At 54.2% G+C, this 24,809-nt stretch overlaps 1 protein-coding gene and 1 long non-coding RNA gene across 3 annotated transcripts in view; one reads left to right on the top strand and one right to left on the bottom strand.

Annotated features, from left to right (window-relative positions):
- Positions 1 to 1,433: 1,433 nt before the first annotated feature.
- Positions 1,434 to 24,809, top strand: part of TNR (tenascin R) — an 85,354-nt gene continuing 61,978 nt past the window's right edge. For both annotated transcript variants that reach the window (XM_055724216.1, XM_055724215.1), the window contains exon 1: positions 1,434 to 1,603. The gene's annotated coding sequence lies outside the window, so the exon portion shown is untranslated. The remainder of the gene's footprint in view (positions 1,604 to 24,809) is intronic.
- On the bottom strand, positions 18,873 to 24,804 carry LOC129737163 (uncharacterized). The gene is made up of 3 exons (XR_008734672.1): positions 22,553 to 24,804; positions 19,390 to 19,595; positions 18,873 to 19,262 (listed from the first exon to the last, which is right to left on the bottom strand). It is a non-coding gene; the product is annotated as an uncharacterized LOC129737163 (long non-coding RNA).

Below are 24,809 nucleotides of genomic sequence, written 5' to 3'. Positions count from 1 at the left end.
GCAAAGAGAGAATTCGATTGAAAATTTCTCCTGGCTGTATTTGAGGCAGTGACCACTGGGGATGGAGGCTTGTTTCTGGTGGTCTTGGTGAGGCCAGCCTCTGGCTGTACAGAAATAGTGGGGAGTGATAAACTCGGGTGTTTTTAACCAAGTCAAGTAAGGATGGGTGTAGAAGTACCTACTGCCAGCTTGACCATTTATCCTTCCACTTCCCCAAGGTCTGACAGCCGGTCGGAGGCAATGTATAATGCTAACATCCCTCTCTTTCCCCATCCTGCTTGGAAGGGGAGCTGGGGGTGACCCTCAAAGAGGGACCAGAGTGAGGATGGTTTTCAGTCCCCATGCTGAGGCTGAGGCTTCTGCCCTCTCCTCCCCAACCAAGCAGCTCTGTTCCCCTGTCCGGGCAGTGATGTACAATTTGATACCCCAACCTCCCAGCTGGGTAGGAAATCCCCCCCAGATCCCTCCCAGACCTTTGGAGGGAGAGTAGACCCAAACTTTGTTGTGTGGGGTTATAGAATCATAGGATGGTTTGGGTGGGAAGGGACGCTTAAAGGTCAGCTAGTCCAATCTTCCTGCCCTAAGCAGGGACATCTTCAGCTAGGTCAGGTTGCTCAGACCCCCATCCAACCTAAGCTTGAATGTTTCCAGGGATGGGGCACCTACTACCTCTCTGCACAGCCTATGCCAGTGCTTCACTGCTCTCATCACTACCCTCTTTTACTTGAAAACTATTACTCCCTGTCCTATTGCAACATACCCTGTAAAAGAAATCGTAGACTCCTACACTACCACGTTGGAAGGGTCCTCAAGAATCATCTGGTCCAGCCTTTCCTGGCAAAAACAGTCTAGACAAGATGGCCCGGCACCTTGTCTAGAGGAATCTTAAATGTGGCCGAAGTAGGGGAATCCACCACCATCCCCATCTTTCCTCTAAGCTCCTGTTAGGCACTGGTGCTGTTAGGAGGTCTCTTCCCTTCCCCAGGCTCAAATCCCAGCTCTCCCAGCCTGTCCGCACAGCAGAGGGGCTCCAGCCCTCGGACCATCTTTGCGGCCACGCTGGTTCACATTCAGAGCCCAGTAAGGATGAGGCTGAACTCAGTTGGCTCTCACTTTTGGTTTGCATCCCATTTTGTGGAGTGGCATCCTTCCCCCCCCCCCCCCCCTTTTCCAGGCGCTTCCCCCCGGGAGCCGGTGCCCGGCGGCGGGCGGTGCGGGGCCGTGGGGGTCCCCGGGGGCGGCGGGGGGCGGTGGGATGCGATGCGGCGGGGCCGCCTGGGTTTGCGGGTGGGATTTTCCTCCCGCCTCTGCCCACTAGGTGGCTGCGTGCTGGGAGAGCCCGGAGCGGGGAGCGGAGGGAGAAGAGGGGAGAGCAAGAGGGAAAAAAAAACAAGGGGAAAAAAAAAAAAAAAACCGAGCTGCTGAAATTTAAGCAGGAGAGGGAGCGGCAGCGCGGCAGTCCCGGGGTCCCTCCTCTCCGCCGCAGCAGCCAGCGGGGCTGCCGGCGCCAGGCGGGGCGCCAGGCCGAGCCCGGGGACCCCGCAGCGGGGCCGCCCCACTTCCCTCCCGGCGGCGGCAGGAGGCGCCGGCCCGGCCCGGCCCGGTGAGTCTGCTCAGCACCGCGGACAGCTCCGCGGCCGCGCTCGGCGGGCGGCCGCCATCGGGCTCCGCGTCCGGGGCTCCGCGTCCGGGGCTCCGCGTCCGGGGCTCCGCACCCCGCGGCCGCGCTCGGGGCTCCGCGCTCGGGGCTCCGCGTCCCGGGCTCCGGGCTCCGCGTCCGCGCTCGGGCTCCGCATTCGGGGCTCCGCGTCCGCGCTCCGTCTCCGGGCTCCGTATTCGGGACTCCGCGGCCCGGGCTCCGCGTCCGCGCTCCGGGCTCCGCGCCCCGCGGGTGGCCGCGCCCCGGCCCGCGGCCGTTTGTGCTCCGGGAAGGGACCCGCGGCTCCCCCGCCGCGCTGCGGGCTGCCCCCGGCCGGGCCCCGGGGGGCTGTGCGGGGGAAGGCGGTAGGGGTTTGGGGCGGGGGGCAAACGCTGCCCGCACTTTCTGCAAGTTCCTTTTGTTGCTGGAATGAGGTTAAAGAAATTTGGCTCTTGGCACCTGCGTCATACGGCGAGAGGAGACATTTCGGGGAGGGGAGGAGGTTTCTTGCTGCATACTCGCCGGCAGCGCTGAGGGGGCTCACTCACACCCTCTCCCCCTCCAGCTCCAGCTCCCTGCCCACGCCGTGCCCTCCCTCCCTCCCGCTGCCCGCCGCTCCCCTCCGCCGGGCGCCCAGCGCAGCCCGGTCCCCGCAGGGCCGTGCCGGGGACGCAGCATCCCCGACCCCGGCGGGGGGAGCAGCCCTGCGCAGCCCTTCCCTCCCGCACACGGCTGCCCCCGCACGCTGCTGGCCGACACGGAGCCCCCCCAGGCTCGCTGCGGAGCCCTAACCCCGGCTTTCTGTCCCAATTCACCAAAGTTTGAATGGGATTTTTGCCTTCTCTCCTGCCTGCTCACGAGTGCCTGGTGGGCGGCGAGGGTCCCTTTCTCTGGGAGAGCTGACCCCTGGAAGGGGCCGTCTGAGAGCTCTGGGCTGAACGATGCTCCCCGAGCCTGCGCTGAGCTGCGACTTTTAAAGCCGGGGAGCAGAGCACTGGCTTGGCGAGGTCACCGCTGAGCAGAAGGGGGGGCGAGCAGCTGGAGGAAGGGGCGGCAAGGGTGTTTCTGAGGCACACGTTAATTAGGCATGCTTCGTTAGCAGTTACCTGTTACGGCTTCTGGCAGAATCCATCTGTCCAGAGAGGAGAAGGAGGCTGAGCCCGGTGGGGAGATGCTTCCTGAAGAGGCAAGGGGTTTGCCAAGGCTCTGCAGAGCCAGGGGGAAAGAAGCATCCCTGTATCCTGCCCTCCTGGCTGGAAGTGGGAAGCGCCTCGCTGCTGCAGGCTCCTGGCTGTGTGTTGGCTAGGCACCTGAGACTAGACATCTCCTCCTGCGGTGGCACTGGGGTGGCAAGGAAGGGCCAGGTTTGCGGGTCACTTTCTGCCAGCAGCATCGCTGTGGCTGCCCCCCGCATCACACCCCCATGGGACGAGTGTCTGCAGGCAGGGAAACTGCGGCATGGGGAATGGGCAGGAGGAGGCCAGGCAGGCAGGCAGGGGGGGCCAGATGAGGGTTCTCCTGCACCTTTGGTGGAGCATGAGTTTGTCTGTTTATTTGACTCTCAGGTCTGTGCTCACAGCGATGGGGTGCGAATCCCCAGGACGGGATGCTGGACAAGTGGGTTTGGTGGGAGAGAGGGGCCCCAGAGCATCAGCGGCCCCACCAGCCTGCCAGGAGGAGCAGGTCTGCCCCTGGGTACCTGTGCAGCAAGAGGTGGTGACTCCTCAGGGGCTGGGGCTCTCACTGGGGCCACAGGGCAGAGGTGGCCCTTGGAGGGGCATGGACCCACATGTAGATCCATATCAGCGGAACTGGAAGGTACAGTGCTGGTTGCCAAGGCTCATCATGCTGCTGCTGGGGTGGGATTTGGCTGTAAATTCTGGCAAACCAAGGCTGAGGAGAAGGCTTGTTTGGGGCTGAAGCTGGGGTTTCCTCTGGGCTCAGCTCCCGGTGAGCAGAGGCGGTTCTGTGGGCGGGGATGGACTGGGCTGCCCGTGTCCAGGGGGCTGCTTGTGGGGTACAGGGGAGCTCAAGTCACACACACACACGGAGAACTCCCCACCCTGCCCTGTACCCTAAACCTGCTCAGAGGGACTCAGCAGGTGGCTTTGGGCACCAGCAAGGTGAGGACAGAAGGCTGCGGTGACACAGGGCAGCAGCCTTGGAGGTGGACACAGATCTCTTGCTGTTCTCTGACAGTGATGCCCCAGGCTACCCAATCCCTGCTAAGGCAGCTCAAGGACCATGTTAGGAGGCAGAAATAAATCCTAGAGGAATCCTTCCCTGCCACAGCCACAGCTCTGGCCACCAATAGCTTCATCTGCAGCTCTGGGTAGGGCAGGGGACAGGCACCCAAACCTGCTGCGCTGGGGTGGGCTGGGGGCCGGGGCTCCTGCCCCAGGCTCAGGATGTCTCTGGGGCTCCCAGCCCTCTCCCTGCTCCCATTCATCTTGCCAGAGCGCGTAGCAAATGCAATAAACACCGAGAAAAATGCTAATTAGTGACTACAAGCATGCAGGGTGTAAAGTAGATGTTTAACCATATTATATAAACAAACATAAAGGAGCCATAAATTAGGTGGGGGAAGAAGTCGATCCATTGATGGAACTGCCCAGGCAGAAGAGAGAAAGGCAGCACACAGCAGCCGAGGGATGGGGACACAGCGTGGCCGTTGCCTGTAATCCTCTCTCCTTTTAATTGCACCTGTAACAAGAAACAAAAAGTCAATGTTGTTAGATGCTGCTTCTCTGTAGGGTGGTCCCAGCCAAGGGAGCAGCATCCTACAGCCAGGCCAGGGTTAAAATCCCGGAGAAAGCAAAGCCTGGGACTCCTTGGAGCCTCTCAGCCCTTGGGAACTGGTCTCTAACTGTGCCCAGTGTGCTGGCTGGAGTTACTGGGAGGTGGCTGGTAAATCCTGTGGCATTAAGTGCATTAAGTTCGAGGTCTCTACAGGACCTGTTTGACAACATGATTAGTTCTCTGTCTTCTCTAACCCACATCACTGCTTTCAGCCCGGTGTCACCTTCACTGTGCAAGAAATAAAATAAGGAAATAAGAAAGAAATAGGGATAGGAAATTGAAAACAAAAATAGAAAATAATGGGGCACGTTTGGCGGGTACTGTTTGTCCATCCCTTGGCCTGGAAGGGATTTTCCCCCCCAGTGCTCTCCCACGTCTCACAAGGCGGTTCAAGCCTCCTTACCAATGCGCCTGAAACTAACACCGGGGTGCTGGGCTCCCTTGTAGCCAACCTTTAGTTAAGGATTTTATTTCTGTTTTTTAAATTTTTTTAATTTCTATACTTTAAAGACCTTTAGTTAAGGATTATCTCCATCAGCTCCCTATGCTCCCTCAGCCCTGCAGGGAGCTGCTTCAGCTGGGTGTTATGGGGACTGGCAGGGCCTCTCCCCTCCATCCCTCCCCGCTATTCCCTGGCTGAAGAAGGGGGTTGCAGTGTGGGTGAGAGAGCCCCTTCCCACTGGGGCAGCAGCATCCCTGCACTAATTAACTGATGATGATATTCCCTGAAACAGATTGGAGGAGTGGGACTGATCCAGCCCAGGGATGGGCAGCTGGAGCTGGCAGCCAGCTCGGTGCTGCCTGTTGAGACATCACGTCCCCACCCGCCTCTTGGCCTCTGGACCAGCTTGGGGAGTTTTCTGACTGAATTAATATTCAAAGGACCATCCTTTCCTGCCAAAATCTCAGCGGCAAACCTCCCACTCAGGGGCTGCTGTGGGGTGCTAAGAGCCCCTCTCCTCCTGTGCCTCCCCAGTCCGGCCCAGCATGTCATCCTCATTTCGGAGCTTGATTTTATTTTCCCTTTCTAATTACCCGTTGCAATCTCTCCCGGCAGCTCCTTGATGAGCCCCTTGTTTGTAATTGTTTGGTCCTTTTTTTAACCCCTCTATTTTCCTTGATGCTCTGCAATGTCAAAGCCCTGTATTTCCATAAGCCAGCACGTTTCTCTCCGGTAAAGCATCTGCAGGGCAGCAGCACTGGCAAGGTGCAGGCAGCAAAGCCGGCAGCTGCCTGTCTTATGTCTCCCAGCTTCAACCGGCCGCCTTCAGTAAAACACAACGCTTTTAATAAGCCAGCACGGTGAGCTCGTCCTGCGGGCGCATGTGCATCCGAGTCAGCAGAGTTTGGGAACACATGAGAGTGGTGGAGGTGTCACAGCTGCGGGATGTCACATGTCCCCTCTCCTCTTCCCCACGCTGGAGACCCTCATGGGGTATGGGTTTTGATACCCCATGGTTGGCTGCTGCCAGACTTGCCTGCAGGGTGGAAATTCCAGGGACACTAAATTCTCCCCTCATGCTCGCTGGGGTTGCTGAGGGTAGGAAGGGGGCTGGGTCCCCCCAAAACCCCTGCAAAAAGAGACAGCAAAGGGGGTATGGGCTCACTGAGGTCCCTGTCTCTCGGAGGTCTGGTGGGCAGAGATTTTAATCCGAACCTTTTTCTTCTAAACTGTTGGGTTTGGGGAGCAGCTTGACCCAGAACAAGCTAAGACCCACCCCAGCTACCACCTCCCACCTCCTCCCTGCCCCTCTCTCAACTTTTGTGCTAAACAAGCGCTTTTTGGCAGGCATTTCTGCTCCCCATCCCTTTTCCCAGGTCACGCAGAACCCCAGCGCTTGTCCTCCACAGCCAGCCACCACAGGAGGATGAGATTTGAAGCCTCCTGCTAGAGCATGGTCATGTGGGTCATCGTTAGAGGACTTATTCAGGGATGTTTAATTGGTATCTGGGTAAGCGTGGGATGTAGCCAGCCCACCTCATTTCCCTTGGCCCAACTGGAACTCCTTCTCCTTTTGCAGGAGCTCTTAAAATCACCCACACTTTGTGGAAATGAGGTGCGTGTAGCTACTACAAGTGTAGAAATGTCCTTTGGTAATGGCTGACCTCCAGGAGAGAGGTCTGGCAGAGGCGAGGGGTTGTTTCTCTCCTTTCCCTCCGCTCATGAGAGCCATCACATGAGGGAGAAATTATTTCAGCTTTCCGTCCTTCATCCCCAGGACAGCTGCCTCCTCTTCCTCTCGCTCACTTGGGAAGAAGACCCGACTTGCAATCGTGTGGGGCTGGGGGCTGTGGATGGGGAGCTGGAGAGGCGCCTGGGGAGCAGACATGCTCCAGTGGGTGCTAGCTCTCCATCCAAAGTGCAAATATCCTCCCTGGAGGAAGAAAAACAGCCTTAACTCTGCCCACCCAGCACCACTCTCTGTTTCAGAGCCTGCCATCATGGGATGTGAGGCAATGTCCCAAGGGAAAACTGCTCCATTTGCATTAGCTGGAGCACACGGCTGGCCGGCGTAATTACTCTTCCTTGGCCCCGCTGCCTGGGATTTGAAAATTGATTGCTGAGTCAATACTGATGCGTTTGGACCATGCCGGACTGCCTGCAGCGGGAGGCAAGCGCTCGGGACGGCTGCCCCCACCCATGGCCAGCATGGGGAAAGGCTGGGCTTTGGCTTTCTGAGCTCATCTCCAGCAGGAGAGGTGACCCCTGAGCCCCGCTGCACCGTGCTGGAGCGGGGTGGTGGGTGCAGGACGTGTGAGCAAGCAGGAGGAGCATGTCCCGGGTCATGCGGCCCCTCATGGATCCCACCCTTAGGGCTCCAGTCCCACCATTGTGGTCCTGGAAGATCATCTCCGTCAGGGAAATGTTTCTGGGTGAAGGTCTCAAGCTGTTTCCCCGCTGGCTTCCTTCATTTTGGCTGAAACTATGTTAGTCAGCAGAAATCCCTGAAACTGTGGATTCCTAAAGTGGGTATTTTATTTTCCTTTGGGTTTTGGTGGAGGAGTCCTCTAGTCCCCGTGGGGTTTTGCAGTCTCGCCTTGCCCAGCCTGGCAGCCAGGAATAGGTCCTGTCGATAGAGCACAACCATGTCCCTCCTAAACAACACAGGGGACATGCAGGGAGCTCCACCAGCGGCAATTTTGGCTGCTGGCAGCTGAGCTCACACTGCAGACAGCTCAGCATCCCCGCGGCGAGAGCACGGCCGGTAATTAAAACGCAGATTGATTGAGTTCGATCTGGTTGTTGTCCCTTGGGGAAGCGAGGGGCTCCCCAAGGGGACTTGCTGGTGCTGACAGCACCCAGTGTTTGTCACGGGGGATCGGTGCCCCGCCTGGCCCTGCCTGCCTGTGCCCACGGCTGTGGCGCAGGATTCGGCCCCTCCTCACACAACACTCGATGCCCGTGTTTTTGGAAGGGATGCTTGTACTTGCATGGAGACTTAAAAGAAAATCCCTCTGCAAAGCATCAGCATTAAACTTATCTTTAATTACACAGTTAATTTATTATGTAGCACTAGTAACAAAGTAAAATGGGTAAACGGCTCTAAGATAGCACGCCGAGGATTGCCTCATTTAGTAAATAATTTTAACTTAAGTAATTATTTCCTGCAAGGGGGATGATGAGGGAGTGTCCCAGGGGGCATTTCATTCATGGCCACAGGAGGGATGAACCCTCTGTGTAATTCCTCATTAACTCCTGGATGCTGTTGTCACCTGCTCCGTGTCTGGCTGACGTGCACCCATCACCCCACGCACCCCAATGGGGTCCCAGCGGGCGCTTTCAGTGCTGCCTGTGTGTGCTTGCTGGCCCCAGCCTGGCAGCATCCCTGGGCAGAGGCTGGGTGGTTTTCCTTTGGGTTGCTGCGTTTTTTTCATCCCCAATTTTAACATAGCCACTTGTCATTTTGCTAAAGCTGCATCTCCTTTTGCTAGCCTTGCATAATGAGGACTAATTGCAGCGGGACACCGATTAACTTGCTGGGCACTTTCCTGCTGGGCGGGAGGTGGTGGGCAATGGCTGAGCTGGAGGCAGGCAATGTTACCCGCATCCCTGGTACCTGGCACTTGTGGCACTGCTGGCTGCATCTCGAGGTCCTCCAGCTGCCCTGTTTTCGGTAGGAAACATGGTTTATATGTAGCTGCTTCATTTCTGTTCCCCCCCCGCCCCATCTTCCTCTGCAGCTCATCCTGCTCTCCCCTCCTCCCTGGCTTGTCCCCGTCGTCCCCCCCCCATCCCTCTCTGGCTTCGCCCACACGCTCTTCCCCACTCCGGCCTTTTGTTTCCCCCTGGGGCTTCATTTAAAAGCGCTATTGATGCTGTTAGGCGCTAATATGAAGAGAGTCTCTCTCCGTCTGCCCTCCGCAGATGGGGACCTCGGCTCAATCCACGTCCTGTTCTCCACTGGGGAATAACAATGAACTTGGGCACCATGGAGAGATGGAGAAAGAGCAGCTCTGTGCTCTGGGAGACAGCCCTGTCCCCGGGGCCAAAATAACTCCACTTGTTTTATTTATCAACTCCGGGGGGACGGGGAGTGAGTGGCATACAGATGTTGCCACAGCTGGCTCTGCTGGCCCCACGTGCCTGCGACTGGCCCTGCAGTGGGGTCCCCTCTGGAGGGGGGATGCTCTGTGGTGTCTGGGTCTCGGCATCCCATCCAGAGCTGGAAAACCAGCTGAGGGGTGTTTCAAAATACAGAGCAAGATTTGGGCTGTGGGCATCTCTGTGGCCAAGCCCCAAGAAGCCTTCAGCTGCCAGCATCCGATCTGCCACGAATTTCTACCCTCCCCCAGGCTGGTACCCTAGTGATGCTCACACAGAGCCTGAGACAGCTATGCATTTACCCAGCATCTCTGGTGCTTGCAAAGGGAAGAGGAAATGGGAGAAAAGTCCTTCTTCATCTTTTATGCACGCACACAAAATGAAACGAAGGGTGGTAGCCACTGAGCTGGTTTTTCCCCATCCCCTGCTCCCTCCCCACCACTGCCCCCCTCATACACGCAGACTCACTCCCCCCTGCTCCTCTCTTCCTGCACTACCACGAGTGAATTGGATTAGTCACCTTCTTAATTAACTGTGCCGGTGTGAGCTCTATTAGGTATTAAATGTTTGTCACAATCCAATTAAAAAAATCCATCCCAGCAGGGCAGGGCTTTGTAGGCACTGGGCGTTTGCAGCCCTCACACCGGGGGTGTGGAGATGTGAAGTTGGGTGGGACGGGGCGGGGGGGGTGAGCCTGGTGGGGTTTAACCCCCCCCTCAATTCATGGATACCCCAGGGTCTTGTTTGGCCTTTGGGAAAGGTCATCCTCACCCTCTAAGCAAGGAGTAGACCCAAAGGTGGTGCCCTGAGGAGAGGCAGGGATGTCCCCACAGCACCTCCCAAGCACCCCCCGACCCAATGCAGGTTGTAAATTGGGCTGGAGCTGGGTGAAATCCATGATGGAGCTGGGGTACACAGACTCTGACCAGCAGCGGGGTGCCTGGCGGCATCGGTGAGGCCAGCCTGGGGTAAACCCAACCTTTTTGGGGGGGTTAAGGGCTGTGTTGTTAGTGTGCAGGCTGGACGCTTTCGGGAGGGAGATGGCATCAGCATCTTCAGCGTCAAAGGCAGCGTTCGTTTTGAATGAACACCCACACCAGGGATGAATGAGGTTTAGTTTCTGCTTCAGAACCAACCCAGCTCCCGAGGACAGGCATGGCACATCCTCCTGCAGCCCCCTACACGGTCCAGCCACCTCCCTGGGGCAGGAATTGTCCCAAGCTCTGCACCCCATCGGATGCCTTCATCACTGCTCATCTCTTTTATCTATCTTTTTCTCGGTCTTCTAGACCATTTCTGAGCTGTAACAAACTTTCACCTCTTGTCTTAGTTCCCTTAATAGCCTCTGCAGAAGGACTTTATGAAAGTCTCCTGGAAACTCTGAATTTATTACAGCTCCTTATGCCTCAGCACACAGCGCTTTTCTGGCTCCCTCGGGTCAGGGCTCCGGTAGTTTATAGGAGGCATACGGAGTACTTAGGCTGGTTTCTTCCTAGCCCAAATTATTATTTATCATTTTTATGTATTTATTAATTATTTATCAATATATAATTATTATTATGATGTATTATGAATATGTTTTCTCCCCACGCCAAGTGACAAGGCTCACTGGGCTGTGATGTTTCCCAGCATCACCTTGTGTGTATTTTGCTGTAGAGGATGGTGAACCACTGACCAGATGGGTGGGAAAAGCATCATTTTTCACAGTAGATTATATGTCATTCAGCACTTTTAGTCTAAAAAAATGCCTCTTGAGTGAACCCTGCAGGTACCCAGGGGGGTCTCAGTGGGTACCCATGGCCACACTTCTCACCCATGAGGTCCTGAGGCAGCTGATGTGGTCCAGGAGGTGAGACCCTGATGGGGAGCATCTCATTTGTGGCAGAGGCAGAAAGCTTAATCCCTTTAAATTTCTCTTTATTGATTGCAGCTTTATGGCTAAATCACTCGATGTAGCGATGCATGATCTTCCCCATCGCAAGTGCATTAGTGGCCTGCGGAACTCCAGCCATTGCACAGCACTGCACAGCGGCACCTCACCTGCCATCCCCTCCACAGGGCTTGGCAGAGGAGCTCAGGCAGCACCCAAGCATCCCTGATTTCCAGCATGAAACGGGAATGCTTGGGCAGGCCCAGGGAAGAGAAGTGGGATGCGATGTGTTGCCTGCACGGACAGGGGTGCAGGTGCCGACGTGCTGAGGCGCTTGCCTTGGGGAAGCAGTTGGAGGTGGTTTGTCAGCCATGGGTGCAGCATGGAAGAGGTCAGTGCTTTGGGCCCTGCTTTCAGTCTCCCAGGTGGAATTATAGGTGCTTTACATCATGCATCTTCTGGGGGTGTCATATCCTACATCCTGTACCTGTACTCCTGCCTCCACTCCATGGGTGTCCCCAAAACACATCCTCCTCACCAGGATGGTGGGCTGTGGCAGGGGATAAGAGGAATTTGGAGGTGTTATCAATTCCCAGAGCAAAGAATCTGCTTCTCTGGAGGATTTTTCTTTCCAGCAATCAATGGAAATGTGTTTATCAGGAAAACGTGTTTGACCTGGACAAGTGTTTTACTGATGTAAACAGAGCCAGGGAGAGTGATGGGGGGGAGGAGAGATAAGGAGTGTTAGGAGAGGAGAAACAGCCACAGAAAGGACCAGGAGGGAGGAGAGGAGGCTAAAGGGGCAGAAGTAAGGAGGGATCCTGCCCTTCCCTGCCCAAGCTGCCAGAGAGCAGAAATAGGGGCACACACACACACCCCAAGCTTTGCCCAGACCCCTGTGAGTGGTGGGCAGGGGCTGCCAGGTACAGGCAGGCAGAGGGGCTTCGCTGCCTGCCCAGGTGGGTTGTCTCCAGCCGGTCCAGGCAGCTCCTTAGGGAGCAGAAAGGAACCGGTTTCCTTAAATTAGCAGGAGTGCAGGCAGGGGAAGGAGCGAGGAGGGCAGGTTTCCATGGAAATGGGAGCTGGCATGAGAGGTGGCAAAGGCAGAACAGGCAGCAGTGAGCCCTGGCAGGGGGGATGCTCTGCCCACCTGCCCCTCGCTGCCCGAGGGAGGGCTTCTCCCTGTAGTTCCCGGGTATTACTTGGAGCAAAAATTAATCTCTTCGCAATGGAGACATTCTTATGCCTGCTGCTATGATAACAGGTCTTTTCTTCTTCCTCCGCAGCATCATTTATGCTATAAGATCCTCAGGAAAGACAAGAAGCAAATGCCCAGCCTCAAAATGCTGGGTTGGGAAGTGAGACTAGGCAGCAGGTTTGGAAAAAAGAGCAGTTTCAAATGTCAGGGGAATTTGTGTGATGAGGATGTGGTTTGCAGAGGGCAGCTGGGCCAGCAGGTTAATGTGCCTACCCTTTGCAGAATGAACTGGGGGACATTTAATGACTGTAAATAGCAAGGGCTTGGGTTTTACATCTGGTCTTAAAAATACCCGGTAAATCCCAGGTGAACTCTCACTTGTCTGTAGTTTGGCCTCAGTGTGTATTTCGGCTCCTGGGTAGGAGTAGCTCTGTCTTGCAGTCTTGCCCCTGCACATCCCCTTTGGGTCCCATCCTAACCAGAGGAGAAGTCCTCATACAGGATCCTGTGAGGCTGGTGGCAGAGCAAGATTCAGGTAAAGAAAACAGATTCCTAATATCAGTGGGGCATTGCGCACAGGGGTTCTGTGCAAGCAGCAGGACGAGCATCACTTGGGAGCTGGGGAAGGCATGTGCCTCCCTTCAGCTGGGAGCGAACCTCTTCTCCTCTGGCCCAGGCCGGGTAGAGCAGAGCAGAGATGGAGCTGGTCGTGCTGCAGAGAAGAATAAGGCATTATCTTGATTCTACTTACAGCTGGAGAAGGGGACGTGTGTGCCATCGCTGCATCCCGCACGTATGCGTGTCGCTGGCAGGCTCATACCCAGGTCCTGCGCAGCGCAGCCTGGCTGGGTGCAGGGGAATTTAGGAGCCCGTTCAGCAGCCCATGGATGATGATCCTTGCATGTCCAAGCCCCAGCCCAGCACCAGCGAAATGCTCTTCTCCAAATTCAGTGGGATTTGAGGTAGGGTGGTGATGTGACTGCCACATGCAGTCAGGGACCACACTGCAGAGCATCAGACTACCTGCCCTCCTCCCCCAGAGCGGCTCCTCAGCCACCCCCAGCACTGATTTGAAGTCACCCAGCCCCATAAGAACCCCTCAAGTGCCACCACCCTGGAGAAAAATCCAACTTACACCACCAGTGAGATAGAGAGAAGCCCAAGACCATGCCCAGATGGTGCCAGCAGACACCTCTCCCCTGCCCTGGCATACGGCCTGTGGCAGCCTGGCGCTGATGACTTTTTCATAAGCCACTGCCTGACACGAGGCCACCGAGTCCAGTAGGTTGGCACTGGTGGCTTTTATTTCCACCCTCCTCAAGAGTTTGGGTTCCACTGAGCCCGGTGCAGACAGACCTCTCATTGCATCAGGGCATGTGGTGCCCCCCACCAGCTGGAGGGACAGTCCTCCATCGGCTGGGACAAGGCAGGAGGGACCCCAGATCGGCTCCCGGGGGCAGAGGGAGCTGGGTAGCCCCAATGCGGGTGAAGGATGTGCTGCCCACTCCTGCTGCCTGCTCCTGCCGGGGGGCATGTGGCCATGGGACCCGTGGAGCTGGCGCGGAGGAGGCTGCTGAGATCCAGTCCAGCCTGGGCTCCCTTCCTCCTAAAATAAGGGTATTTGGGGAACACCCCGCTGCAGAAAGCAGCAGGATTCATCATTTACCTTGTTAGTGCCAATGCTTGGGATCGTCTTAAACAGGACACCAAGGGAATTAGAACAGATCTAAGTCTTTGGGGTACACATTGAACTGTTAACTGATGCCAAGCTGGGGGTGCTTTCTTCAAACTTACCATCACATACGCGTCCTTTTTGCACCTGAACCTCCATACCTCTCTATCCAAATTGGGGAAAATCTCAGCTTTGCTTCTAGGGACCAGTGCTGGCTGCTGGCTGTGGCCACAGCAATATGCCAGTGTGCCCAGCTCCAGCGCAGCCACATCCCACCTGTGGCCATAAATCACCTTCCTGGAGGGAAACTGCCTCACTGACCTCGGGCAATTAGTATTTGCCTCGTGCCTGGATATGCCAGGGGTTTTTATCCCCTCTAAGCTTTTATCCTCTCTTGTTATCCCTTTTGGTGTCTAATCCTGCCTCGAATCCCACTAAGCCGCTGACGTGGCTGTGCCCAGACCCTGACAGCCACCCAGGAATAATTCCTGCATCGAAGGGTGGGGATGCTTTGGGGTCCTCCAGACCAAAACCAGAGCAGACTCAGGGGGGAGCACTGGCCATCCTTAATAGGCTAAAAATTAAATTGGAGCGAAAAAACAGGTTTTTAGTGGGGGGGTTCTTCCCAAATCCTGCAGACAGCTACAGAAATACATTTTCCGCCACTTGACCTTGATAAAGCACTCACTCCAAATGAGATTCAGAGGTGCAAATACAGTTAATTGCTGGGTTGGGCTCCACTCCTGAATTGTGGGGATCCTTAGAGTGCGATGGGTGACGGTGTGTGGGACACCCCAATTACATGGCCAGTGCTGGGTTGTCCCCAGCAAGGGAGCATCTCACCTTGCTGCATCCCCTCCACGGCTTTGCAGAAGACAAAGCTCTCAGCTCTTTGCTTTCCCCTGGAGCTGCTCTGCCCCAGCCCTGGGCTCAGCCTGGCAAAGGTGCTGCAAACTCATGACACCTGTGGGTACCACCAGTCTTTCCCCGCCCATCATCTCAGCTGGATCCTTTCTCCTCCCTTCTTTTTTCCTCATGGTCACTTGGAAACAAATGTTTTAATGTAAAGGAAGGAGGAGCTGGGGGGAAGCCCAACCACCATCCCATTTATGCCCTGGTGTGTTTGGTATGAAAAATGACACTTGGGACAAGTCCAGAGCCAGATCTCCAACTCCCAGCCTCCAGCAGGAGCTGGTCTCAGTAAAATACCCCCTGCTTACACAAGAAAAAGCTTTAACTTCTTGCTTGCTGGGTTGGAGGCAGCCTAGCAGCTGCCCACATCTGCCCATGCCACGCTCGCTCGCTTGGTCCCCAGAGTGGCTGTACTGGTGCCCCTCAGTGTCCCAAGCCCGGCTGCAAATGCCACCCCACTACATCACAGCCCAGCAGCGTTAATTGCCCTCGTTGCTTTGTAATTACCTGGTAATTACTATATTCTCATTCCCCAGTCTGCCTTCCTGCACCCTGCAGCCACATCCCCATTAGGGGTGCCTCTTGATTATCCCTAATGATGGCAATGCAGCTGAATGCAGCTGAATGCCAAATTCCCCATTTCCCTGTAATCTGCACTGCGGCAGTGCAGCCAGAGCTAAGGCCACGCTGGCTTTGGGACTGTGGGGCTTGTTACTCACTTATTATCCTCTGGGCTCACCAAGATGATGGGGGAAAGGGGAGATGTCCCCCGGGATGGCCCCCGGGGACTGCGGGGAACACAGCAGTGTGCTGGCCCCAGGCAGCTCAGTGGGGTTTTCCCACCCCAGACTGGGCGTGCAGGCAGGAGACAGGCAGCCTTTGCCAGCAGGGGAGCACACTGGTGTGGCTGAGACCTTCCCAACTCATTCCACTCACCTTCCTTGTAGGGATGCACAAGGTGCATCGCGCCCCCTCCCCAGCCAGGAGGGGGTTTATCCAGGCAGCTGCGTGGGCTTCTCCAGTTGCTGTAGCAAATGGGAAGGTGAAGCACCAGAGTGAAGAATTTAATTTTTTAGTCTATTTCTGTAATTCCTTATTTTGTTTATTCCTCATCCTGCTTAGGGAGACTGAGGCATGGGCACTGAGCTGGGGGCTTTGACTGCAGGGATGTGCCAACATCCCAGGGCAAGGCAGGGATGGGTCACATCCTGCTCTCCCCACCCTGGAGGGGAGTCTGCTCACAGGCTGCTGCCTTGTCCCCATCCTGTAGAGAACCAGGTGCCCATCCATCATTCCTCCGCGATATGGCATTTGGGGAGAAATCCCCCAGATGCCTGCAGGGTTCCCCTGCCTGAGCTGAGCAGGCAGTGGCACTCCTGAGCAGATCACAAGGGCTAGTGGCATCCCTGTGCTGAGTGGGAATTGCTTGGAATTGCTTGGAATGTCTTCTGGGGTAGTGAGGTCTTGCATGGTCCTGCTGTACCTCCCTGGTGGGAGGCAGGATTACTGCTAGGCAAGGGAGGTTGGCAGGGATGCTGAGATTAATGGGCTTTCGGAAGGAGGTAGCTTGGGTGGGATGCTTCTTGAGCCTTTTTAATAGCAAAAAATAAAAGATAGCCTCCCAGGACAGAAAATAAATAGCAAAGCCCATTGACAGTGCCTGTCGCGGCGTGAGGTGCTCCGTTCGGCTGAGCATCCTTGGGTCACTGCTGGTCCTGCTGGGCAAAAAAAGCCCCTCTGCAGGGGATGGATCCATCCAGGGCATGATGTGGAGGGGGGGGGGGAACAGAGGGGAGGGGGAAATCACCAGTGATGACTATCACAAGGAGGAATTAGCAGAGGCAAACACCCAATCCAGCTGCTGAACCCCCAAAAGGTACCTGTGGGGGGATCTGGATGCTCCTCCTCCCCAAAACTCTTGCAGGGATCCACCAGGGATATGGGTGATGCCTGTGGGGCTGTGACCAACCTCTTGACAATTTTATTGCCACCTTAGCAGCTCAGAGGGAAAGACCAAGGGCTTTTTATACTTGAAAAAAGTCTTTTTTAAAACTTCGAGCTGTGCTGTTTCCAGCATGGGGGCTCAGGAACACAGGGTTGGGGATAGGGCAGCAGGGAGAAAATGAACCCCCAAAATTTCCCTTATTTGAACCCAGCAGCCAGAGAGGTTTGGGGTTGCTCAGCACAGGTGCAGGTTTTTGGCTGAGCTGGCAGCACGTGGCTGGCCAAGTGCCAGTCCCCGAAGCAGCAGCTTGGGGTTTTAGCCTTTCCCTGGGGTGAGCGCAGCCAGCGTCAGCGCTAAAAAAAAAAATATGACACAACGGAGGTGTGAATCAGCAAGAGGAAAATTCCCACCATTCAGGGAGGGAGAGCAGGCAGAAAAATTGCAGGCAGAACCATGCTGGACTCTGCAAGGCAACTTCATGGGATGCAGTGATGGGATAGGAACGGGGAAGGCAAGGAAAGGCATGGAGGCATGGTGCCAGAGCAGCCGGTGATGTATAGCAGCAGGGCAATGTATGGAGTATGTTCAGCAGATGATCCTGCAGGCTTGAATTCCAGCTGCCAGGAAGCCTGGGAAAGCTGCCCCAGGTACCAATCTCACAGCATCACTGAAATGTGGGCTTTGTCCCCAAACCCACTGTCCTCTGCAGGGTGGCCAGGTCCCGAGCATCCCAGGGCGAAGGGATGCAGGAGTGTGGGTACATGTGTTCACCAGTTGCAGGTTTCTTGGTGCCCATGTGCAGGACAAAGCCTAACCCCAAAAATGGGGAGAAAAGTGTGTCAGGGCAGGGAAGCATCCCTGGGGTGGGATGCTGAGCTCCTGCACCTTGTGCTCCTGCACCAATGGGTGTTCTTCCACCACAGTTTGCTGAGCTAGAGCTGAGCATGGCTTAAAAGAGAGGGCACAGAGACGGGGCCGTATTATCTCGCCCGTAACGCACTCGAGCTGAGCAGCGCAATGGAGGCCATAAACAAGATTGATGTACGGATTAAAGAGACAGAGGAAAGAGAGGCAAAGGTTAAGAATATAAATAGGTAAAGCTCCAACCAGGAGTGCGAGGTAGAGGCTGGGCAGGAAAGACAGTGAATAAAGCAGGGAGTGAGTGGCCAGAGGGCTAGATAAACATGCAAGGGATGGGGGAATTGAGAGAAAAGCCAGGTGGATAAATAAGCAGCGAGATGAGAACAGCACCAGGGGGCTTGGGGTTAGGGAGAGCTGGGGCGCAGGGTGGAGGGATGGGCATGTGGTGCTGACTGTGCCAGGGCGCTCAGCATCATTGGAGAGGAAAGAAATAAAATCAAAACCCAGCATCTCCCAAACGCAGCTCATCTCTGTTCCCCTGCCAAGCACCAAGTTGCTTTTTCCAGCTTCCTGTTTTCCCAGCTCTCTGCTCAGACATTATTAATTCTACAGCCCAAGTCGACAGAGCTATTCGAAACAAAGCGAGTGGCACCATGGTGCTAATTCCCAGCAGCAGCCAGGCACCATCAACCAGCACCACACTGCCTTCCCCGACCCTTAATGAGCCCCCAACAGGGCGGCACCATTAATTGCATTGCCTTGCACCCTAAAAGGATGGTCCAAAATATATATGTGCATACATCTATAGCATGCACAGTGTTCCTATTAACATCCGTAGTGGGGGGTTCTGCTGGTTTTAGGTTGCCAGCTCTGTGGGGAAGATGCAGGGATGTCCCTGTGTTGGAAAGCTGGAGAGGGGCAGAGCAAAAAGGAGAAAATCTCACTCATCCATAGAGGCATTTTTGAGGGCCATACATCTCATGGGGGAGCAAGCCTCCCCTGCCACAGCCGCGCCATGCCTGGCTTTGCTCATGGCTCAATCCCCTGGCTCCCTATCACCAGCAAGGGGATTAAATGCTCTTTTTATGGCATGGCTGGGGTGGAGAAAAAGCCCCCAGTGATGCTTTGCTCTCCACTGCAGCCATCAGGTCCCTGCACATTCTACGGAGTCGAATACTGATGGAGAGGGGGGACAGTCATCTTTTCACATGGACAGGACCCAGCAGGGATGCTTGTGCCCTCGGGTACCCCCCAGCAGTTGTGCTTCCCTCATCATTGGAGACAAGTTTTTACAACTGCTTGGACAGACAGTAGTTTTTACAACGGTTTTTACAACTTCTAGAACCACTGAGTTGCAGTTCTGGTGTCTCAAAATAGATTGTCGTTAAAGTGTCAGGGTAGCAGGTCCCTTTGGTGGCCAATTATTCTTCTTTATTATATCAAAGACACTCAGCAAAGGCCAAAAAATAAAATAATCTAGGTGATTTACTCCTCTTTGTAATTAGAGTTACTAATTAGACTGTCCTTCATAACACGGTGGGGTTGTGTCCAAGAAGCGTTGGCAACGTGGATTTTGTCAGCAGCCCTACCCAAAGACCTAAAACTCTCTGGCTGGCTCCTGTGAGGGACCATGGGGACATCACAGCAGTGTCACCAGCACAGCTTCAGTTTTGGGACCTTTCTCCTTTGTTGCTCCAGCTTAGGATGCATCTTGCTCAACTCCAGGATGGGAAGGACCTTGGAGAACCTCGGCTGATGGGTTCTGTTGGGACCCAACAATTGCTATGCAATTATTGAGAAAGTAATTGAGCAAATGGAAATGACTGAAAAATAAGTAGCAGAAAAGGGATATTTGAGGCCTTTCCATAACTCAGAGGATTTCCCCATGCAGCTTGCTCCAATGGGGAAAGAGGGTGCCTGTGCAGGGTACCAAATGCAGGGTTTGCTCACCGTTTTCCTCTCCTCGGCACTCACCGCTGATGCTGGTGGGGTTGTGTCCTCTGGAAACAGGCTGGGATGGGGTTTTGCTGAGTGGAAGAGAGCATCTCCTGTTGGATTTTGGTGCTGGTGCATGCTCTTGCTGGGATGGCTGACACTTGAAATTTGTAACTGCACTTTCCTTCAGATATATTGACCACAAGGTTCTGCTGGGCTTCCTAAAAATAAAGCAAAAATAAGAGAGAGATGTTAAAAAGTCACTTTAGCTGGCTCCAGCCCTTAAAAATAGGGGTGTCTTTTCAACAGGCAAAGGACTGGATAGCTTGTTTGGGTTATTTTAATTAATCTTTACCAGCATCCTCTTTATCTCTTATGACCCTCGCACCTGGTCCTGCCACCTCTCTGTGGGGTGACAGTGGCCAAGCCCTCCCATCCCATCCCATCCCATCCCAGGTCCCCATCACCTGCTTCATCTCTCAGGCTGTGGTGACTTAGGGCTGCATTTGCTCATGGGTGTTATAGGATTTATTGTTATTTTTATTTTGGCCCTGAACTGGAAAGGAGAGAGGATGTTTTGGGAATTGTTTTTCGCTTGGTTTAATTCATTTTTAATCGGCTGACGGTAATGATTTGATACAGACAATCTTCCCCAACTGAGGTTAATCAGGACGGAGCAAGCCTTTCACTTGGTGTTATTTAGAGAGGCATTTTATAGAAATACTGTTAGAGAGGTTATTTAACCATATATTTGTTTTCATTGTGTACACAGCTTTTTCATGGGCTTCCCAGCTTTTAATGCTGAGAGATTTTATTTATTTTTGTCATTTGGAGGGAATTCAGGCCTGCCAAAGTGCCCAGGACAGATAGCCCCGTAGGCTGCAGTAATCTGTTCAGACCATCTGGGCTCCAGCTCCTGGAGCAGCCCCGGTAGGGAGAGCTGGAAAGCTTTAACCAGCCCCAGCCCCATCAGCCTGGGAAGATGGGGTTTTTTGGAGATGTGGTGACAGACAGATACCCCAATGGGGATGTGCTGCCTCCTGTCAGTCCCTGCAATACAAAGCTACTCCCAGTGCACCATCTCTCTGGAAGGGCTGAGTTTTGCTCTGGTGGGTTGGTGATGGGTTGGGGGCAAAATTAAACTGGGAGGTGGAGGCAGCCCCTCGAAGCTTGAAATTTAAACTATAGAACAGCTGAATGGTCCAGCAGCCGAGCTCCAGCACAAAGTTTTCCAGCCAGCGCAGAGCAGCGAGCATCCACACCACCTTGAAAAACACCCTCCCCAGGGCAGCGGGGAGCAAATCCAACCCCTAGATACCAGCTGAGCAAATACTCATTTACTCCTACAGGTAGGGCTGCATATGGGTATTCCTAGGCCAGACACACGTAGAAACCCACTTGTCAGCAAAGCCCCCAGGGCTGCTGCTTTGCAAGGGAACGCCAGCGCTTTTAGCTGTGGTTCTTGACCCGCCAGAGATGCTCAGGGACCAGAGAGTCCCCCCGGCATGAGCGGTGCCTGCGTGGGGCTGCGCTCGCTTTTGTTTTCATCTTGTTGCAAGGAGTAAAGCATCTGTCTGGAGACAGTAAATTATCCCCTCGGCTGGTGTATAGCTAATGTAATTGAGCTGCATTTAAAGACTCCCCAAGGTGCTCCCTTCTCAGCCTGGCAGTTTGCAGTGTGCTTGCTCCCAACTGCAGCCCAGCACATCCCAGTGCATCCCTCTTGGGGGGACCAGCATCCCCAGCTGTTGTTTGCAACTGGTTTTCGATGGGGGTGGGTGGGAAAAGCAGTTCTGCCCAGTCCAGGCCCCAGGCAGGAGATGATGGATTATTTGCAGTCTGCAGTTGTCTGTGCATAGTGGAAATTGCCCACTGCTGGTTTGGGCAGGTGGGCTGCCAAGCAGCAGGATCAGACCATTGCAAGGGGCTCTGTGGAAAACAGAGCCACCCCAGTTCAACCCCAAAATCATTTACTGGCCTCACCAAAAGTTTCCAGAGCCTTGAAGCCTGTAAAAAACTGCCGTGCTCTACTGCCTGTCATAATCTGCATGTCACAGCAGGGAAACCTGTGTTTCCTTTTAATTTATAAAAACTCCCAGATGTTCTGGCTCCAGATGTGCAGTGAGCAGCCTGGGCAACACAAACCCACTAGTGAGGGCTTACTGGGGGGTGTTATTTTAATCCTGAATGTGTTTGCCACCACAATGGCTGCTTTCTACCATCTCATGACTTTTATTCAGAAAAAAAACAACCAACAAACCAAGGTACAGGCAATAGGCTGTGGCAGCAAGGCAGTTTTCTGGCTGCTTGCTCAGGCAATCCCAGTTTATGCTTTTTTATAAGAGGCAACCTGTGGCTATGGCTTGAAACCAAAAAGCCAGGAGAGCCAGTCTCCACCCCAGTGCTGCTTCCCAATTCTTCAATAAAATCCTTACCCTTGACCCTGAAAGAGCTTAGATCTCCTGTCACGCCGTGTTATATTCAGCCTTCCCCATATAGATGGGGCATTGCTGGGTACTGAAGTGCTCCCCCAAATCCCCAGAGGACTGACATAGCAGGGCAGGAGTGCCAGCTGTCCCCATGTCCCTCGGGGAGAGCACTGCCTCGTGGTCTGCAGCAAGCTCGGCTCCGTCAGGTGCCTTTACAGGCAGCGCAGCAAGGAAATAACAGGAGAGAGATGCCAACTGCTTCACCTCCCTTTCTCTGGTCGCTTTGAACCTAGCCAGAATTAGGAAAAACTCCCCCAGAGTTTGCAGCGGGGTCGCAGTGTGGTGCTGGGAGCTGCTACCTGCCCCATCCGTGGTGTGGCTGCATGGCAGGTTGCTCCCCCTTCGTTAGCTTTTCCACTCCCAGTGCTCGCCAGCAGCATCTCGGGGGGTGGGTGGGGTGGGGAGCGGGGGGCGGCGTTTGCAGCAGCACAGGGCCACCCAGCCTGAGCTCCCTGGCTAGGGCTGCCTCCCTCACCCCTGGACTTATTTATATCTTTTATTTTTCTCTCTGAGCCATATTCCTCCTGGCATTGCTAAACCAAACAGAGTACAAAATCTGATAAGCGCAAGGTAGCATTTTTTTTCCCCCTGCAGGATACATTATTTACGAAGCTTATCGATTGTGGGAAATAACCCAGGGGCGTTCAAACATGAGCTACATCCACTCTTACACCAGACATGTTAATTACCTGCAAGCTGTTACTGGCTTCTCTGCTGCTGAGCATCACCCGCAGACCAGGAGAGTTTAGGGATGCGAGGAAATGTAGCTCGCGAGCTGCTGGATCACACCTTTTCCAGCAGCCTCCTGGAGATGCTGGGAACGGGCATCGCTCTCACTTTAAACCCCATGTGCTGCATCAGTCATCTAAATTTGCCTGCCTTAGCTCCCAGCCATCACTCCCGCTCTGCCTTTCTCCTCTGCTGTAAAGAGCTCTTTAGTATCTTCTTTAGTATTTCCCTGCCTTGACAGTTCTTATAGGAAGTCATGAAGTCACCTCTCAATCTTCATGATAAACTAAGCAGACTGAGCTCTCTAAAGCTGGCAGCTTCCCCATCCTTGGGGAGTTCTGCGACTCTCTCTGTAACCACTCCAATCTCTCAATGTCCTCTCAAGGAGCACGGCCACTGGACCTGCTGTCAAAGCACTTGTCCTCAGCTGCATCAGCGCTATGTAGAGGATAAAATGGTACCCTACTCCTCCATGGCACCCTAAATGATGCAACCCACCCTCTGCTGGCAGAGAAGCTTTTTCCCTCCTCTTAGTGCTGATGAAAGAGGTGCCAAACGCTGCTCGTGAGGCACCAGGGTGGTTTCTGGAAGATGAAGGTAGCGTGGGGGAAGCACAGGTGGGTCTGGCAGTGCCTGGGGTGGGCAAGCAGCTGAAACCATGGGGAGAGCAGCACCAGTGGGATGTGGAGCTCAGGGCTGCACCGCAGGAACTTACAAAATTTTGTACCTTTGCAACAAACCCACTTCTACTACTACTACTATCACACCAGATACACTTTTAATTTAAAAGAATGAAGTGTCCTTAGAGTCATTGTCCAGCTCTAGGTATGGAAAACCAGAGTGGGTCAGGGATGCTCCTCCACCCAGGCAGGAAGAGAAGGGGCACCACCAGCTGGAGGACGTGGTCATACCCATCACAGAAGCTGCAATGGACATAAGCTGAAGGATAATGGAATGATAACATCAGTAGTTAGGGCTGCAACAGAGATTAAATGCTGGGATTGCAATGGAGGACAGTGATGGGGTGAAGGCACCTGCTCAGGGCTGATGCAAATCAGTGTAATATCACTGCCCTGAGTCTCAGCTCACACCCCGATACCCATCCCAGCTATGATACTTCAGGGAGAGGAGAATGACCAATAAATGAAGCAATAACAGCAAAAGACTATAAAACCATAATGAAAAATAATTAAAATACAACCATTGGTATGGGGATAATTATGAATGCAGGGAAGGTGGCGGTAACTGCGCTAGGCGATGAAGGCAATGAGGAGCAGGAAAGGCGCGCTGCTGGTGACGGGCCGATGGAGACACCGACTTGTCTGGATGGAGACGCAGATCTTGAAATTGTAATGGGAATAATTATGACTGTAATGGGGTGGTAATAAAGATAATGGAATCGTAATTGAGGAGGGGATGGCTGTAAAGGAGGAGGTGCACATAACAGCCTTGTAAAGGAGATGATAAGAAAGATAATGGATGGTAATGGAGTTGTTGTTAAAGGTAATGGAGTTATAATGAGGTGACGACTGCGGCAGGTAGAAGGGATGGTTGGTTTAACGAGGACTATGATGCAGAGAGGACTCTATTTCTAATTCATCATGACAGGCAGTGCTGGAGGTGACCATGAGGCTAATAATAACTGAAGGGGTCAATCGTTAAGACAAATGCAGCCACACAACGAGCACAGCAGGACTGCAGTCCCTGGAGATGCAAGGTGGAGGTGCAAAACCTGGGCAGCGGGTATGTGGTGTTGCATCATGAGGTACAAGGCAGAGGAGACAATAAAAAGCACCGTGACAAATTATCTGGGCAAGTCCTCTGAGGTTTGCTTTAGTGCAGGGCTGCCCTTCAGAGTCTTGAACCTAGGAGACAGGGATGGGGTGGGGGACAGCAGCTGACAGGGGCCATGTGTCCCCAGGGAGGGCAGCCCACAGCAACTATGAGGAGCCACTGCAGCAGAGATGATGGTGACAGGGACCGGCTGATGACCACAGGGGGAGGAATTGGGATTAGCAAGGGCAAGGCTGGCTCTTGCAGCATCAGGACAGACATACAAGCAAACACATCAGCTTGTAGTGACTTGGGCACCTCCACAGGGGGACAATTCAGAAAGCAGTTAATGGCATCATCCATAATGGCAACATCCCATGCAACGTATCTGCTCTTCACCTCCCGCTGAAGCTCAGCCCAAGGTCCCCAACCCTTCCTGCAGAG

Source organism: Falco cherrug, chromosome 12, assembly GCF_023634085.1.
Source record: "Falco cherrug isolate bFalChe1 chromosome 12, bFalChe1.pri, whole genome shotgun sequence".
In the NCBI taxonomy this organism is placed as follows: Eukaryota; Metazoa; Chordata; class Aves; order Falconiformes; family Falconidae; genus Falco; species Falco cherrug.
This window is presented reverse-complemented; position numbering and strand designations above follow the sequence as displayed.